Source organism: Phyllobates terribilis, unplaced genomic scaffold (assembly GCF_046119375.1).
Source record: "Phyllobates terribilis strain yellow unplaced genomic scaffold, ASM4611937v1 Scaffold_47__1_contigs__length_9908305, whole genome shotgun sequence".
Taxonomy (NCBI): Eukaryota; Metazoa; Chordata; class Amphibia; order Anura; family Dendrobatidae; genus Phyllobates; species Phyllobates terribilis.
The window spans coordinates 7,010,862-7,030,327 of NW_027362807.1; the positions used below are offsets into that span (position 1 = coordinate 7,010,862).

General features: G+C 49.8%; 1 pseudogene; it reads left to right on the top strand.

The window, feature by feature from the left end:
- LOC141191570 (uncharacterized) overlaps positions 1-19,466 on the top strand; it is a 773,803-nt pseudogene that overhangs the window by 351,883 nt on the left and 402,454 nt on the right.

Genomic DNA, 19,466 nt, shown 5'->3' on the forward strand with positions numbered 1-19,466 from the left:
GGCTGAACAGCATTGAGAAGCTCACAGCGACCGCTATAAGCAATACTTTAAAAGAACGCCACAGACCAATCAACCAAACTTTTTGGGTTATTTTTTATAGTCTGCAGGCATGAAATTAAAGAAGTTGCGGCAATTGGTTGCGGCCTACGGTGCCACCCTCGGATCCTGAAAAGTCCATTTGTGGAGATGGGCACCTGGACTCCCGTTAAGAAGACATGTTGTCAACCTCTAGATCCCTTACATGCCTGCACTTTTCGGCTTGCTGCTGCTGCTGCTGCTGGCTGTCCAGCAGCAGACTGAAGGTGGCTGCTGCCGTGCGCAGGTATATAAAGGCTCAGAGCCTATTGTGACACGCGCAGCAGTGTTCCATTGCCACATTCCTTGTACTGCAGGCAGGATACCTGGCTGGCTGAACAGCATTTAGAAGCTCACAGAGACTGCTATAAGCAACACTTTAAAAGAACGCCACAGACCAATCAACCAAACTTTTTTGGGTTATTTTTTATAGTCTGCAGGCATGAAATTAAAGAAGTTGCGGCAATTGGTTGCGGCCTACGGTGCCACCCTCGGGTCCTGAAAAGTCCATTTGTGGAGATGGGCACCTGGACTCCCGTTAAGAAGACATGTTGTCAACCTATAGATCCCTTACATGCCTGCACTTTTCGGCTTACTCCTGCTGCTGCTGGCTGTCCAGCAGCAGACTGAAGGTGGCTGCTGCCATGTGCAGGTATATAAAGGCTCAGAGCCTATTGTGACACGCGCAGCAGTGTTCCATTGCCACATTCCATCTACTGCAGGCAGGATACCTGGCTGGCTGAACAGCACTGAGAAGCTCACAGAGACCGCTATAAGCAACACTTTAAAAGAACGCCACAGACCAATCAACCAAACTTTTTTGGGTTATTTTTCATAGTCTGCAGGCATGAAGTTAAAGAAGTTGCGGCAATTGGTTGCGGCCTACGGTGCCAAGCCTCGGATCCTGAAAAGTCCATTTGTGGAGATGGGCACCTGGACTTCCGTTAAGAAGACATGTTGTCAACCTCTAGATCCCTTACATACCTGCACTTTACGGCTTGCTGCTGCTGCTGGCTGTCCAGCAGCAGACTGAAGGTGGCTGCTGCCGTGCGCAGGTATATAAAGGCTCAGCGCCTATTGTGACACGCGCAGCAGTGTTCCATTGCCACATTCCATCTACTGCAGGCAGGATACCTGGCTGGCTGAACAGCATTGAGAAGCTCACAGAGACCGCTATAAGCAACACTTTAAAAGAATGCAACAGACCAATCAACCAAACTTTTTTGGGTTATTTTTTATAGTCTGCAGGCATGAAATTAAAGAAGTTGCGGCAATTGGTTGCGGCCTACGGTGCCACCCTCGGATCCTGAAAAGTCCATTTGTGGAGATGGGCACCTGGACTCCCATTAAGAAGACATGTTGTCAACCTCTATATCCCTTACATGCCTGCACTTTTCGGCTTGCTGCTGCTGGCTGTCCAGCAGCAGACTGAAGGTGGCTGCTGCCGTGCACAGGTATATAAAGGCTCGGAGCCTATTGTGACACGCGCAGCAGTGTTCCATTGCCACATTCCATCTACTGCAGGCAGGATACCTGGCTGGCTGAACAGCATTGAGAAGCTCACAGAGACCGCTATAAGCAACATTTTAAAAGAATGCCACAGACCAATCAACCAAACTTTTTTGGGTTATTTTTTTATAGTCTGCAGGCATGAAATGAAAGAAGTTGCGGCAATTGGTTGCGGCCTACGGTGCCACCCTCGGATTCTGAAAAGTTCATTTGTGGAGATGGGCACCTGGACTCCCGTTAAGAAGACATGTTGTCAACCTCTAGATCCCTTAGATGCCTGCACTTTTAGTCTTGCTGCAGCTGATGCTGGCTGTCCAGCAGCAGACTGAAGGTGGCTGCTGCCGTGCGCAGGTATATAAAGGCTCAGAGCCTATTGTGACATGCGCAGCAGTGTTCCATTGCCACATTCCATCTACTGCAGGCAGGATACCTGGCTGGCTGAACAGCATTGAGAAGCTCACAGAGACCGCTATAAGCAACACTTTAAAAGAACGCCACAGACCAATCAACCAAACTTTTTTGGGTTATTTTTTATAGTCTGCAGGCATGAAATTAAAGAAGTTGCGGCAATTGGTTGCGGCCTACGGTGCCACCCTCGGATCCTGAAAAGTCCATTTGTGGAGATGGGCACCTGGACTCCCGTTAAGAAGACATGTTGTCAACCTCTAGATCCCTTACATGCCTGCACTTTTCGGCTTGCTGCTGCTGCTGGCTGTCCAGCAGCAGACTGAAGGTGGCTGCTGCCGTGCGCAGGTATATAAAGGCTCAGAGCCTATTGTGACACACGCAGCAGTGTTTCATTGCCACATTCCATCTACTGCAGGCAGGATACCTGGCTGGCTGAACAGCATTGAGAAGCTCACAGACACCGCTATAAGCAACACTTTAAAAGAACGTCACAGACCAATCAACCAAACTTTTTTGGGTTATTTTTTATAGTCTGCAGGCATGAAATTAAAGAAGTTGCGGCAATTGGTTGCGGCCGACGGTGCCACCCTCGGATCCTGAAAAGTCCATTTGTGGAGATGGGCACCTGGACTCCCGTTAAGAAGACATGTTGTCAACGTCTATATCCCTTACATGCCTGCACTTTTCGGCTTGCTGCTGCTGCTGATGGCTGTCCAGCAGCAGACTGAAGGTGGCTGCTGCCGTGCGCAGGTATATAAAGGCTCAGAGCCTATTGTGACACGCGCAGCAGTGTTCCATTGCCACATTCCATCTACTGCAGGCAGGATACCTGGCTGGCTGAACAGCATTGAGTAGCTCACAGACACCGCTATAAGCAACACTTTAAAAGAACGCAACAGACCAATCAACCAAACTTTTTTGGGTTATTTTTTATAGTCTGCAGGCATGAAATTAAAGAAGTTGCGGCTATTGGTTGCGGCCTACGGTGCCACCCTCGGATCCTGAAAAGTCCATTTCTAGAGATGGGCACCTGGACTTCCGTTAAGGAGACATGTTGCCAACGTCTATATCCCTTAAATGCCTGCACTTTTCGGCTTATTGCTGCTGCTGCTGGCTGTCCAGCAGCAGACTGAAGGTGGCTGCTGCCGTGCGCAGGTATATAAAGGCTCAGAGCCTATTGTGACACGCACAGCAGTGTTCCATTGCCACATTCTATCTACTGCAGGCAGGATACCTGGCTGGAAGAACAGCATTGAGAAGCTCACAGAGACCGCTATAAGCAACACTTTAAAAGAACGCCACAGATCAATCAACCAAACTTTTTGGGTTATTTTTTATATTCTGCAGGCATGAAATTAAAGAAGTTACGGCAATTGGTTGCGGCCTACGGTGCCACCCTCGGATCCTGAAAAGTCCATTTGTGGAGATGGGCACCTGGACTCCCGTTAAGAAGACATGTTGTCAACCTCTATATCCCTTACATGCCTGCACTTTTCGGCTTGCTGCTGCTGCTGCTGGCTGTCCAGCAGCAGACTGAAGGTGGCTGCTGCCGTGCGCAGGTATATAAAGGCTCAGAGCCTATTATGACACGCGCAGCAGTGTTCCATTCTCACATATCGTCTACTGCAGGCAGGATACCTGGCTGGCTGAATAGCATTGAGAAGCTCACAGAGACCGCTATAAGCAACACTTTAAAAGAACGCCACAGACCAATCAACCAAACGTTTTTGGGTTATTTTTTATAGTCTGCAGGCATGAAATTAAAGAAGTTGCGGCAATTGCTTGCGGCCTTCAGTGCCACCCTCGGATCCTGAAAAGTCCATTTGTGGAGATGGGCACCTGGACTCCCGTTAAGAAGACATGTTGTCAACCTCTAGATCCTTTACATGCCTGCACTTTTCGGCTTGCTGCTGCTGCTGCTGGCTGTCCAGTAGCAGACTGAAGGTGGCTGCTGCCGTGCGCAAGTATATAAAGGCTCAGAGCCTATTGTGACACGCGCAGCAGTGTTCCATTGCCACATTCCATCTACTGCAGGCAGGATACCTGGCTGGCTGAACAGCATTGAGAAGCTCACAGAGACCGCTATAAGCAACACTTTAAAAGAACGCCACAGACCAATCAACCAAACTTTTTGGGGTTATTTTTTATAGTCTGCAGGCATGAAATTAAAGAAGTTGCGGCAATTGGTTGCGGCCTACGGTGCCACCCTTGGATCCTGAAAAGTCCATTTGTGGAGATGGGCACCTGGACTCCCGTTAAGAAGACATGTTGTCAACCTCTAGATCCCTTACATGCCTGCACTTTTCGGCTTGCTGCTGCTGCTGCTGGCTGTCCAGTAGCAGACTGAAGGTGGTTGCTGCAGTTCGCAGGTATATAAAGGCTCAGAGCCTATTGTGACACGCGCAGCAGTGTTCCATTGCCACATTCCATCTACTGCAGGCAGGATACCTGGCTGGCTGAACAGCATTGAGAAGCTCACAGAGACCGCTATAAGCAACACTTTAAAAGAACGCCACAGACCAATCAACCAAACTTTTTGGGGTTATTTTTTATAGTCTGCAGGCATGAAATTAAAGAAGCTGCGGCAATTGGTTGCGGCCTACGGTGCCACCCTCGGATCCTGAAAAGTCCATTTGTGGAGATGGGCACCTGGACCCCATTAAGAAGACATGTTGTCAACCTTTAGATCCCTTACATGCCTGCACTTTTCGGCTTGCTGCTGCTGGCTGTCCAGCAGCAGACTGAAGGTGGCTGCTGCCGTGCGCAGGTATATAAAGGCTCAGAGCCTATTGTGACACGCGCAGCAGTGTTCCATTGCCACATTCCATCTACTGCAGGCAGGATACCTGGCTGGCTGAACAGCATTGAGAAGCTCACAGAGACCGCTATAAGCAACACTTTAAAAGAACGCCATAGACCAATCAACCAAACTTTTTTTTTTTTTTTTTTATAGTCTGCAGGCATGAAATTAAAGAAGTTGCGGCAATTGTTTGCTGCCAAAAGTGCCACCCTCGGATCCTGAAAAGTCCATTTGTGGAGATGGGCACCTGGACTCCCGTTAAGAAGACATGTTGTCAACCTCTAGATCCCTTACATGCCTGCACTTTTCGGCTTGCTGCTGCTGCTGCTGGCTGTCCAGCAGAAGACTGAAGGTGGCTGCTGCCGTGCACAGGTATATAAAGGCTCAGAGCCTATTGTGACACGCGCAGCAGTGTTCCATTGCCACATTCTATCTACTGCAGGCAGGATACCTGGCTGGCTGAACAGCATTGAGAAGCTCACAGAGACCGCTATAAGCAACACTTTAAAAGAACGCCACAGACCAATCAACCAAACTTATTTGGGTTATTTTTTATAGTCTGCAGGCATGAAATTAAAGAAGTTGCGGCAACTGGTTGCTGCCTACGGTGCCACCCTCGGATCCTGAAAAGTCCATTTGTGGAGATGGGCACCTGGACTCCCGTTAAGAAGACATGTTGTCAACCTCTAGATACCTTACATGCCTGCACTTTTCGGCTTTCTGCTGCTGGCGGTCCAGCAGCATACTGAAGGTGGCTGCTGCCGTGCGCAGGTATATAAAGGCTCAGAGCCTATTGTGACATGCGCAGCAGTGTTCCATTGTCACATTCCATCTACTGCAGGCAGGATACCTGGCTGGCTGAACAGCATTGAGAAGCTCACAGAGACTGCTATAAGCAACACTTTAAAAGAACGCCACAGACCAATCAACCAAACTTTTTTGGGTTATTTTTTATAGTCTGCAGGCATGAAATTAAAAAAGTTGTGGCAAGTGGTTGCGGCCTACGGTGCCACCCTCGGATCCTGAAAAGTCCATTTGTGGAGATGGGCACCTGGACTCCCATTAAGAAGACATGTTGTCAACCTCTAGATCCCTTACATGCCTGCACTTTTCGGCATGATGCTGCTGCTGGCTGTCCAGCAGCAGACTGAAGGTGGTTGCTGCCGTGCGCAGGTATATAAAGGCTCAGAGCCTATTGTGACACGCGCAGCAGTGTTCCATTGCCACATTCCATCTACTGCAGGCAGGATACCTGGCTGGCTGAACAGCATTGAGAAGCTCACAGAGACCGCTATAAGCAACACTTTAAAAGAACGCCACAGACCAATCAACCAAACTTTTTTGGGTTATTTTTTATAGTCTGCAGGCATGAAATTAAAGAAGTTGCAGCAATTGGTTGCGGCCTACGGTGCCACCCTCGGATCCTGAAAAGTCCATTTGTGGAGATGGGCACCTGGACTCCCATTAAGAAGACATGTTGTCAACCTCTAGATCCCTTACATGCCTGCACTTTTCGGCTTGCTGTTGCTGGCTGTCCAGCAGCAGACTGAAGGTGGCTGCTGTCGTGCGCAGGTATATACAGGCTCAGAGCCTATTGTGACACGCGCAGCAGTGTTCTATTGACACATTCTATCTACTGCAGGCAGGGTACCTGGCTGGCTGAACAGCATTGAGAAGCTCACAGAGACCGCTATAAGCAACACTTTAAAAGAACGCCACAGACGAATCAACCAAATTTATTTGGGTTATTTTTTATAGTCTGCAGGCATGAAATTAAAGAAGTTGCGGCAATTGGTTGCTGCCTACGGTGCCACCCTCGGATCCTGAAAAGTCCATTTGTGGAGATGGGCACCTGGACTCCCGTTAAGAAGACATGTTGTCAACCTCTAGATCCCTTACATGCCTGCCCTTTTCGGCTTGCTGCTGCTGCTGCTGGCTGTCCAGCAGCATACTGAAGGTGGCTGCTGCCGTGCGCAGGTATATAAAGGCTCAGAGCCTATTGTGACACGCGCAGCAGTGTTCCATTGCCACATTCAATCTACTGCAGGCAGGATACCTGGATGGCTGAACAGCATTGAGAAGCTCACAGAGACCGCTATAAGCAACACTTTAAAAGAACGCCACAGACCAATCAACCAAACTTTTTTGGGTTATTTTTTATAGTCTGCAGGCATGAAATTAAAGAAGTTGCGGCAATTGGTTGCGGCCTACAGTGCCACCCTCGGATCCTGAAAAGTCCATTTGTGGAGATGGGCACCTGGACTCCCGTTAAGAAGACATGTTGTCAACCTCTAGATCCCTTACATGTCTGCACTTTTCGGCTTGCTGCTGCTGGCTGTCCAGCAGCAGACTGAAGGTGGCTGCTGCCGTGCGCAGGTATATACAGGCTCATAGCCTATTGTGACATGCGCAGCAGTGTTCCATTGCCACATTCCATCTACTGCAGGCAGGATACTTGGCTGGCTGAACAGCATTGAGAAGCTCACAGAGACCGCTATAAGCAACACTTTAAAAGAATGCTACAGACCAATCAACCAAACTTTTTTGGGTTATTTTTTATAGTCTGCAGGCATGAAATTAAAGAAGTTGCGGCAATTGGTTGCGGCCTACGGTGCCACCCTCGGATCCTGAAAAGTCCATTTGTGGAGATGGGCTCCTGGACTCCCGTTAAGAAGACATGTTGTCAACCTCTAGATCCCTTACATGCCTGCACTTTTTGGCATGCTGCTGCTGCTGCTGGCTGTCCAGCAGCAGACTGAAAGTGGCTGCTGCCGTGCGCAGGTATATAAAGGCTCAGAGCCTATTGTGACATGTGCAGCAGTGTTCCATTGCCACATTCCATCTACTGCAGGCAGGATACCTGGCTGGCTGAACAGCATTGAGAAGCTCACAGAGACCGCTTTAAGCAACACTTTAAAAGAACGCCACAGACCAATCAACCAAACTTTTTTGGGTTATTTTTTATAGTCTGCAGGCATGAAATTAAAGAAGTTGGGGCAATTGGTTGCGGCCTACGGTGCCACCCTCGGATCCTGAAAAGTCCATTTGTGGAGATGGGCACCTGGACTCCCGTTAAGAAGACATGTTGTCAACCTCTAGATCCCTTACATGCCTGCACTTTTCGGCTTGCTGCTGCTGCTGCTGGCTATCCAACAGCAGACTGAAGGTGGCTACTGCCGTGCGCAGGTATAAAAAGGCTCAGAGCCTATTGTGACACGCGCAGCAGTGTTCCATTGCCACATTCCATCTACTGCAGGCAGGATATCTGGATGGCTGAACAGCATTGAGAAGCTCACAGAGACCGCTATAAGCAACACTTTAAAAGAACGCCACAGACAAATCAACCAAACTTTTTTGGGTTATTTTTTATAGTCTGCAGGCATGAAATTAAAGAAGTTGCGGCAATTGGTTGCGGCCTACGGTGCCACCCTCGGATCCTGAAAAGTTCATTTGTGGAGATGGGCACCTGGACTCCCGTTAAGAAGACATGTTGTCAACCTCTAGATCCCTTACATGCCTGCACTTTTCGGCTTGCTGCTGCTGCTGGCTGTCCAGCAGCAGACTGAAGGTGGCTGCAGCCGTGCGCAGGTATATAAAGGCTCAGAGCCTATTGTGACACGCGCAGCAGTGTTCCATTGCCACATTCCATCTACTGCAGGCAGGATACTTGGCTGGCTGAACAGCATTGAGAAGCTCACAGAGACCGCTATAAGCAACACTTTAAAAGAACGCCACAGACCAATCAACCAAACTTTTTTGGGTTATTTTTTATAGTCTGCAGGAATGAAATTAAAGAAGTTGCGGCAATTGGTTGCGGCCAACAGTGCCACCATCGGATACAGAAAAGTCCATTTGTGAAGATGGGCACCTGGACTCCCGTTAAGAAGACATGTTGTCAACCTCTAGATCCCTTACATGTCTGCACTTTTCGGCTTACTGCTGCTGCTGGCTGTCCAGCAGCAGACTGAAGGTGGCTGCTGCCGTGAGCAGGTATATAAAGGCTCAGAGCCTATTGTGACACGCGCAGCAGTGTTCCATTGCCACATTCCATCTACTGCAGGCAGGATACCTGGCTGGCTGAACAGCATTAAGAAGCTCACAGAGACTGCTATAAGCAACACTTTAAAAGATCGCCACAGAGCAATCAACCAAATTTTTTTGGGTTATTTTTTATAGTCTGCAGGAATGAAATTAAAGAAGTTGCGGCAATTGATTGCGGCCTACGGTGCCACCCTCAGATCCTGAAAGGTCCATTTGTGGAGATGGGCACCTGGACTCCCGTTAAGAAGACATGTTGTCATCCTCTAGATCCCTTACATGCCTGCACTTTTCGGCTTGCTGCTGCTGCTGGCTGTCCAGCAGCAGACTGAAGGTGGCTGCTGCCGTGCGCAGGTATATAAAGGCTCAGGGCCTATTGTGACACGCGCAGCAGTGTTCCATTGCCACATTCCATCTACTGCAGGCAGGATACCTGGCTGGCTGAACAGCATTGAGAAGCTCACAGAAACCGCTATAAGCAACACTTTAAAAGAACGCCACAGACCAATCAACCAAACTTTTTTGGGTTATTTTTTATAGTCTGCAGGAATGAAATTAAAGAAGTTGCGGGAATTGGTTGCGGCCTACGGTGCCACCCTCGGGTCCTGAAAAGTCCATTTGTGGAGATGGGCACCTGGACTCCCGTTAAGAAGACATGTTGTCAGCCTCTAGATCCCTTACATGCCTGCACTTTTTCGCCTACTGCTGCTGCTGCTGCTGGCTGTCCAGCAGCAGACTGAAGGTTGCTGCTGCCGTGCGCAGGTATATAAAGGCTCAGAGCCTATTGTGACACGCGCAGCAGTGTTCCATTGCCACATTCCATCTACTGCAGGCAGGATACCTGGCTGGCTGAACAGCATTGAGAAGCTCACAGAGACCGCTATAAGCAACACTTTAAAAGAACGCCACAGACCAATCAACCAAACATTTTTGGGTTATTTTTTATAGTCCGCAGGCATGAAATTAAAGAAGTTGCGGCAATTGGTTGCGACCAACAGTGCCACCCTCGGATCCTGAAAAGTCCATTTGTGAAGATGGGCACCTGGACTCCCGTTAAGAAGACATGTTGTCAACCTCTAGATCCCTTACATGCCTGCACTTTTCGGCTTGCAGCTGCTGCTGCTGGCTGTCCAGCAGCAGACTGAAGGTGGCTGCTGCCGTGCGCAGGTATATAAAGGCTCAGAGCCTATTGTGACACGCGCAGCAGTGTTCCATTGCCACATTCTATCTACTGCAGGCAGGATACCTGGCTGGCTGAACAGCATTGAGAAGCTCACAGAGACCGATATAAGCAACACTTTAAAAGAACGCCACAGACCAATCAACCAAACTTTTTTGGGTTATTTTTTATAGTCTGCAGGCATGAAATTAAAGAAGTTGCGGCAATTGGTTGTGGCCTACGGTGCCACCCTCGGATCCTGAAAAGTCCATTTTTGGAGATGGGCACCTGGACTCCCATTAAGAACACATGTTGTCAACTTCTAGATCCCTTACATGCCTGCACTTTTTGGCTTGCTGCTGCTGCTGCTGGCTGTCCAGCAGCAGACTGAAGGTGGCTGTTGCCGAGCGCAGGTATATAAAGGCTCAGAGCCTATTGTGACACGCGCAGCAGTGTTCCATTGCCACATTCCATCTACTGCAGGCAGAATACCTGGCTGGCTGAACAGCATTGAGAAGCTCACAGAGACCGCTATAAGCAACACTTTAAAAGAACGCCACAGACCAATCAACCAAACTTTTTTGGTTTATTTTTTATAGTCTGCAGGCATGAAATTAAAGAAGTTGCGGCAATTGGTTGCGGCCTACGGTGCCACCCTCGGATCCTGAAAAGTCCATTTGTGGAGATGGGCACCTGGACTCCCGTTAAGAAGACATGTTGTCAACCTCTAGATCCCTTACATGCCTGCACTTTTCGGCTTGCTGCTGCTGCTGCTGGCTGTCCAGCAGCAGACTGAAGGTGGCTGTTGCCGAGCGCAGGTATATAAAGGCTCAGAGCCTATTGTGACACGCGCAGCAGTGTTCCATTGCCACATTCCATCTACTGCAGGCAGAATACCTGGCTGGCTGAACAGCATTGAGAAGCTCACAGAGACCGCTATAAGCAACACTTTAAAAGAACGCCACAGACCAATCAACCAAACTTTTTTGGGTTATTTTTTATAGTCTGCAGGCATGAAATTAAAGAAGTTGCGGCAATTGGTTGAGGCCTACGGTGCCACCCTCGGATCCTGAAAAGTCCATTTGTGGAGATGGGCACCTGGACTCCCGTTAAGAAGACATGTTGTCAACCTCTAGATCCCTTACATGCCTGCATTTTTCAGCTTGCTGCTGCTGCTGGTTGTCCAGCAGCAGACTGAAGGTGGCTGCTGCCGTGCGCAGGTATATAAAGGCTCAGCGCCTATTGTGACACGCGCAGCAGTGTTCCATTGCCACATTCCATCTACTGCAGGCATGATACTTGGCTGGCTGAACAGCATTGAGAAGCTCACAGAGACCGCTATAAGCAACACTTTAAAAGAACGCCACAGACCAATCAACCAAACTTTTTTGGGTTATTTTTTATAGTCTGCAGGCATGAAATTAAAGAAGTTGCGGCAATTGGTTGCGGCCTACGGTGCCACCCTCGGATCCTGAAAAGTCCATTTGTGGAGATGGGCACCTGGACTCTCGTTAAGAAGACATGTTGTCAACCTCTAGATCCCTTACATGCCTGCACTTTTCGGCTTGCTGCTGCTGCTGGCTACCGAGCAGCAGACTGAAGGTGGCTGCTGCCGTGCGCAGGTATATAAAGGCTCAGAGCCTATTGTGACACGCGCAGCAGTGTTCCATTGCCACATTCCATCTACTGCAGGCAGGATACCTGGCTGGCTGAACAGCATTGAGAAGCTCACAGAGACCGCTATAAGCAACACTTTAAAAGAACGCCACAGACCAACCAAACTTTTTTGGGTTATTTTTTATAGTCTGCAGGCATGAAATTAAAGAAGTTGCGGCAATTGGTTGCGGCCTACGGTGCCACCCTCGGATCCTGAAAAGTCCATTTGTGGAGATGGGCACCTGGACTCCCGTTAAGAAGACATGTTGTCAACCTCTAGATCCCTTACATGCCTGCACTTTTCGGCTTGCTGCTGCTGCTGCTGGCTGTCCAGCAGCAGACTGAAGGTGGCTGTTGCCGTGCGCAGGTATATAAAGGCTCAGAGCCTATTGTGACACGCGCAGCAGTGTTCCATTGCCACATTCCATCTACTGCAGGCAGGATACCAGGCTGGCTGAACAGCATTGAGAAGCTCACAGAGACCGCTATAAGCAACACTTTAAAAGAACGCCACAGACCAATCAACCAAACTTTTTTGGGTTATTTTTTATAGTCTGCAGGCATGAAATTAAAGAAGTTGCGGGAATTGGTTGCGGCCTACGGTGCCACCCTCGGATCCTGAAAAGTCCATTTGTGGAGATGGGCACCTGGACTCCCGTTAAGAAGACATGTTGTCAACCTCTAGATCCCTTACATGCCTGCACTTTTCGGCTTGCTGCTGCTGCTGCAGCAGCAGACTGAAGTTGGCTGCTGCCGTGCGCAGGTATATAAAGGCTCAGAGCCTATTGTGACACGCGCAGCAGTGTTCCATTGCCACATTCCATCTACTGCAGGCAGGATACCTGGCTGGCTGAGCAGCATTGAGAATCTCACAGAGACCGATATAAGCAACACTTTAAAAGAACGTCCCACACCAATCAACCAAACTTTTTTGGGTTATTTTTTATAGTCTGCAGGCATGAAATTAAAGAAGTTGCGGCAATTGGTTGCGGCCTACGGTGCCACCCTCGGATCCTGAAAAGTCCATTTGTGGAGATGGGCACCTGGACTCCCGTTAAGAAGACATGTTGTCAACCTCTAGATCCCTTACATGCCTGCACTTTTCGGCTTGCTGCTGCTGGCTGTCCAGCAGCAGACTGAAGGTGGCTGTTGCCGAGCGCAGGTATATAAAGGCTCAGAGCCTATTGTGACACGCGCAGCAGTGTTCCATTGCCACATTCCATCTACTGCAGGCAGGATACCAGGCTGGCTGAACAGCATTGAGAAGCTCACAGAGACCGCTATAAGCAACACTTTAAAAGAACGCCACAGACCAATCAACCAAACTTTTTTGGGTTATTTTTTATAGTCTGCAGGCATGAAATTAAAGAAGTTGCGGCAATTGGTTGAGGCCTACGGTGCCACCCTCGGATCCTGAAAAGTCCATTTGTGGAGATGGGCACCTGGACTCCCGTTAAGAAGACATGTTGTCAACCTCTAGATCCCTTACATGCCTGCATTTTTCGGCTTGCTGCTGCTGGTGGTTGTCCAGCAGCAGACTGAAGGTGGCTGCTGCCGTGCGCAGGTATATAAAGGCTCAGCGCCTATTGTGACACGCGCAGCAGTGTTCCATTGCCACATTCCATCTTCTGCAGGCAGGATACCTGGCTGGCTGAACAGCATTGAGAAGCTCACAGAGACCGCTATAAGCAACACTTTAAAAGAACGCCACAGACCAATCAACCAAACTTTTTTGGGTTATTTTTTATAGTCTGCAGGCATGAAATTAAAGAAGTTGCGGCAATTGGTTGCTGCCTACGGTGCCACCCTCGGATCCTGAAAAGTCCATTTGTGGAGATGGGCACCTGGACTCCCGTTAAGAAGACATGTTGTCAACCTCTAAATCCCTTACATGCCTGCACTTTTCGGCTTGCTGCTGCTGCTGGCTGTCCAGCAGCAGACTGAAGGTGGCTGCTGCCGTGCGCAGGTATATAGAGGCTCAGAGCCTATTGTGACACGCGCAGCAGTGTTCCATTGCCACGTTCCATCTACTGCAAGCAGGATACCTGGCTGGCTGAACAGCATTGAGAAGCTCACAGAGACCGCTATAAGCAACACTTTAAAAGAACGCCACAGACCAACCAAACTTTTTTGGGTTATTTTTTATAGTCTGCAGGCATGAAATTAAAGAAGTTGCGGCAATTGGTTGCGGCCTACGGTGCCACCCTCGGATCCTGAAAAGTCCATTTGTGGAGATGGGCACCTGGACTCCCGTTAAGAAGACATGTTGTCAACCTCTAGATCCCTTACATGCCTGCACTTTTCGGCTTGCTGCTGCTGCTGCTGGCTGTCCAGCAGCAGACTGAAGGTGGCTGTTGCCGTGCGCAGGTATATAAAGACTCAAAGCCTATTGTGACACGCGCAGCAGTGTTCCATTGCCACATTCCATCTACTGCAGGCAGGATACCAGGCTGGCTGAACAGCATTGAGAAGCTCACAGAGACCGCTATAAGCAACACTTTAAAAGAACGCCACAGACCAATCAACCAAACTTTTTTGGGTTATTTTTTATAGTCTGCAGGCATGAAATTAAAGAAGTTGCGGCAATTGGTTGCGGCCTACGGTGCCACCCTCGGATCCTGAAAAGTCCATTTGTGGAGATGGGCACATGGACTCCCGTTAAGAAGACATGTTGTCAACCTCTAGATCCCTTAGATCAGGGTTCCCCAACTCCAGTCCTCAAGGCCCACCAACAGATCATGTTTTCAGGATTTCCTTAGTATTGCACAGGTGATAATTCCATCACCTGCACAGGCAATAATTCCATCACCTGTGCAATACTAAGGAAATCCTGAAAACATGGCCTGTTGGTGGGCCTTGAGGACTGGAGTTGGGGAACCCTGCCTTAGATGCCTGCACTTTTAGGCTTACTGCTGCTGCTGCAGCAGCAGACTGAAGTTGGCTGCTGCCGTGCGCAGGTATATAAAGGCTCAGAGCCTATTGTGACACGCGCAGCAGTGTTCCATTGCCACATTCCATCTACTGCAGGCAGGATACCTGGCTGGCTGAACAACATTGAGAAGCTCACAGAGACCGCTATAAGCAACACTTTAAAAGAACGCCACAGACCAATCAACCAAACTTTTTTGGGTTATTTTTTATAGTCTGCAGGCATGAAATTAAAGAAGTTGCGGGAATTGGTTGTGGCCTACGGTGCCACCCTCGGATCCTGAAAAGTCCATTTGTGGAGATGGGCACCTGGACTCCCGTTAAGAAGACATGTTGTCAACCTCTAGATCCCTTACATGCCTGCACTTTTCGGCTTGCTGCTGCTGCTGCAGCAGCAGACTGAAGTTGGCTGCTGCCGTGCGCAGGTATATAAAGGCTCAGAGCCTATTGTAACACGCGCAGCAGTGTTCCATTGCCACATTCCATCTACTGCAGGCAGGATACCTGGCTGGCTGAACAGCATTGAGAATCTCACAGAGACCGATATAAGCAACACTTTAAAAGAACGTCACAGACCAATCAACCAAACTTTTTTGGGTTATTTTTTATAGTCTGCAGGCATGAAATTAAAGAAGTTGCGGCAATTGGTTGCGGCCTACGGTGCCACCCTCGGATCCTGAAAAGTCCATTTGTGGAGATGGGCACCTGGACTCCCGTTAAGAAGACATGTTGTCAACCTCTAGATCCCTTACATGCCTGCACTTTTCGGCTTGCTGCTGCTGCTGCTGGCTGTCCAGCAGCAGACTGAAGGTGGTTGCTGCCGTGCGCAGGTATATAAAGGCTCAGAGCCTATTGTGACACGTGCAGCAGTGTTCCATTGCCACATTCCATCTACTGCAGGCAGAATACCTGGCTGGCTGAACAGCATTGAGAAGCTCACAGAGACCGCTATAAGCAACACTTTAAAAGAACGCCACAGACCAATCAACCAAACTTTTTTGGGTTATTTTTTATAGTCTGCAGGCATGAAATTAAAGAAGTTGCGGCAATTGGTTGAGGCCTACGGTGCCACCCTCGGATCCTGAAAAGTCCATTTGTGGAGATGGGCACCTGGACTCCCGTTAAGAAGACATGTTGTCAACCTCTAGATCCCTTACATGCCTGCATTTTTCGGCTTGCTGCTGCTGCTGGTTGTCCAGCAGCAGACTGAAGGTGGCTGCTGCCGTGCGCAGGTATATAAAGGCTCAGCGCCTATTGTGACACGCGCAGCAGTGTTCCATTGCCACATTCCATCTACTGCAGGCAGGATACTTGGCTGGCTGAACAGCATTGAGAAGCTCACAGAGACCGCTATAAGCAACACTTTAAAAGAACGCCACAGACCAATCAACCAAACTTTTTTGGGTTATTTTTTATAGTCTGCAGGCATGAAATTAAAGAAGTTGCGGCAATTGGTTGCGGCCTACGGTGCCACCCTCGGATCCTGAAAAGTCCATTTGTGGAGATGGGCACCTGGACTCTCGTTAAGAAGACATGTTGTCAACCTCTAGATCCCTTACATGCCTGCACTTTTCGGCTTGCTGCTGCTGCTGGCTACCCAGCAGCAGACTGAAGGTGGCTGCTGCCGTGCGCAGGTATATAAAGGCTCAGAGCCTATTGTGACATGCGCAGCAGTGTTCCATTGCCACATTCCATCTACTGCAGGCAGGATACCTGGCTGGCTGAACAGCATTGAGAAGCTCACAGAGACCGCTATAAGCAACACTTTAAAAGAACGCCACAGACCAATCAACCAAACTTTTTTGGGTTATTTTTTATAGTCTGCAGGCATGAAATTAAAGAAGTTGCGGCAATTGGTTGCGGCCTACGGTGCCACCCTCGGATCCTGAAAAGTCCATTTGTGGAGATGGGCACCTGGACTCTCGTTAAGAAGACATGTTGTCAACCTCTAGATCCCTTACATGCCTGCATTTTTCGGCTTGCTGCTGCTGCTGGTTGTCCAGCAGCAGACTGAAGGTGGCTGCTGCCGTGCGCAGGTATATAAAGGCTCAGCGCCTATTGTGACACGCGCAGCAGTGTTCCATTGCCACATTCCATCTACTGCAGGCAGGATACTTGGCTGGCTGAACAGCATTGAGAAGCTCACAGAGACCGCTATAAGCAACACTTTAAAAGAACGCCACAGACCAATCAACCAAACTTTTTTGGGTTATTTTTTATAGTCTGCAGGCATGAAATTAAAGAAGTTGCGGCAATTGGTTGCGGCCTACGGTGCCACCCTCGGATCCTGAAAAGTCCATTTGTGGAGATGGGCACCTGGACTCTCGTTAAGAAGACATGTTGTCAACCTCTAGATCCCTTACATGCCTGCACTTTTCGGCTTGCTGCTGCTGCTGGCTACCCAGCAGCAGACTGAAGGTGGCTGCTGCCGTGCGCAGGTATATAAAGGCTCAGAGCCTATTGTGACATGCGCAGCAGTGTTCCATTGCCACATTCCATCTACTGCAGGCAGGATACCTGGCTGGCTGAACAGCATTGAGAAGCTTACAGAGACCTCTATAAGCAACACTTAAAAAGAACGCCACAGACCAATCAACCAAACTTTTTTGGGTTATTTTTTATAGTCTGCAGGCATGAAATTAAAGAAGTTGGGGCAATTGGTTGCGGCCTACGGTGCCACCCTCGGATCATGAAAAGTCCATTTGTGGAGATGGGCACCTGGACTCCCGTTAAGAAGACATGTTGTCAACCTCTAGATCCCTTACATGCCTGCACTTTTCGGCTTGCTGCTGCTGCTGGCTGTCCAGCAGCAGACTGAAGGTGGCTGCTGCCGTGCGCAGGTATATAAAGGCTCAGAGCCTATTGTGACACGCGCAGCAGTGTTCCATTGCCACGTTCCATCTACTGCAAGCAGGATACCTGGCTGGCTGAACAGCATTGAGAAGCTCACAGAGACCGCTGTTATGCACACGCCCGGGCTAAGCGGCGTGTGCGTGTGATTGGTAGTGATTCCACTGGACCGTGCCGGAGAGTGAATGCCTGGAGGGGCGTGACTAAGTATTCACCCGATCCGACCAGGGTCGCACGACGGCATACGACGCCAGTGCACCAAGGAGGAACCGAGCAGAGGGACCAGGTGCTACTCCAGGACAGACCCCGGACACGGCTGTTGACCCACACAGGGGAATACAGGAACAGGCTGGTAGGCTGGCACACAGACTGGTGGGTATGGGCAGGCACGACTGGTATGCAGGCAGGCGGGTATGCAGGCAGGGGGGTAAAGGCAAGCACAGCTAGAGTGCAGACAGGGAGGCACTAGCAGGTAGGAACACAGGCGGGATAGGACCCAGTACACACCGGGACTCAGGAACAATACAGGCAGAGGGTTACAGGCAAGCACAGCTAGAGTGCAGACAAGGCTGAGCAGGGAGGACAGGGCTCTGTTCACACGGAACAGACAGGAAGGGAAAGACAGAGCCAGATACTCACACAGTACTTGCAGAGACAACAAGCAGGAGTTAGGTACGAGTTCAGACTCTGCAGAAAAAGGAAGGGAACGGACATAGAGGCAAAACAGGTAAAGGACAGGAGAGAGTTCAGACTGGAACTGAGTGTACGGAGGAGACCGACACTGCAGAGGGATACAGGAGCGGGTCTGGGAATACGGCCCCCAGAGAGGCGGGACGAACAGGCAAGGAGCGTGTTCAGACAGGACAGACCAGACACAGGAGCGGGTCTAGGAAATCGGCCACTAGAAGGCGAAACGAACAGGCAAGGAGCGTGTTCAGACAGGACAGACCAGACACAGGAGCGGGTCTAGGAAATCGGCCACTAAAAGGCGGAACGAACAGGCAAGGAGCGTGTTCAGACAGGACAGACAAGATACAGGAACGGGTCTAGGTAATCGGCCCCTAGAAGGCAGGAGGAACAGGCTAGGAGCGTGTTCAGACAGGACAGACAAGAGAACACAGAAAGGACTCAGTTCAGACACGGGAGCTGATACCGCAAAGCAGGAGACATACAGGACTCAGTTCAGACACGGGAGCTGATACCGCAAAGCAGGAGACATACAGGACTCAGTTCAGACACGGGAGCTGATACCGCAAAGCAGGAGACATACAGGACTCAGTTCAGACACGGGAACTGATACAAAAAGCAGGAGACAAGAGACGGGACCTGGCACCTTCAGAGTGCAAGCACACACTGAAGGAAACACTATGCTCAGGCAGGGATAGAAGGGAGCTGCTGAGCTATATACCAAGTGACAGACAGCAATAGGCTGAGGACGCACAAGGGGTGTGACCCACAGCAGGTACAAAAGGCAGGAAGTGATCGGGCGCCGCCCTTAAGCAGCAGAAACAGACACAAACAGACAGCATGGAGGGAAGCCAGAGAGACATTCTGGACAGGAGATCAAGTGCGCCCTCTTGCACAGTGGGAGATGGACCACCATGCAAGGACGCCGCCAGGTATGTTACAGTACCTCCCCCCTTACGCCCCCTCTTCTTCAGGCCTGCCAGAATCTTCCGCAGGGAATTCGAGGGCCAGTCGTTCACTGGGTTGGAGGGGAACAGAGACTTGGGGGTAATCTCTGCTTCGAGGTACATCTTGTCAAGCTCACAGGAAGAAATAGACGGGTTATCACGTACATAATGAGGAAAAGTCACTGTCTCTTTGTTATCTGGTGGTATCCCGGAGGATTCAGGAAACAACTGGAGGTCCTCCGCCGGGTCAGAAGAGTGCAGAGGCTCAGAGAAAACAACTGCTTCAGAGTACACTAGGTCGGACTCACTGGAGGAAGCAGGCGAGGTATCGGGTACCGAGTATAGGAAAGTCTCTGTCCATTCACCACCAGGTGGCACCCCGAAGGGTTCTGGAGACAGCTGGCGGTCC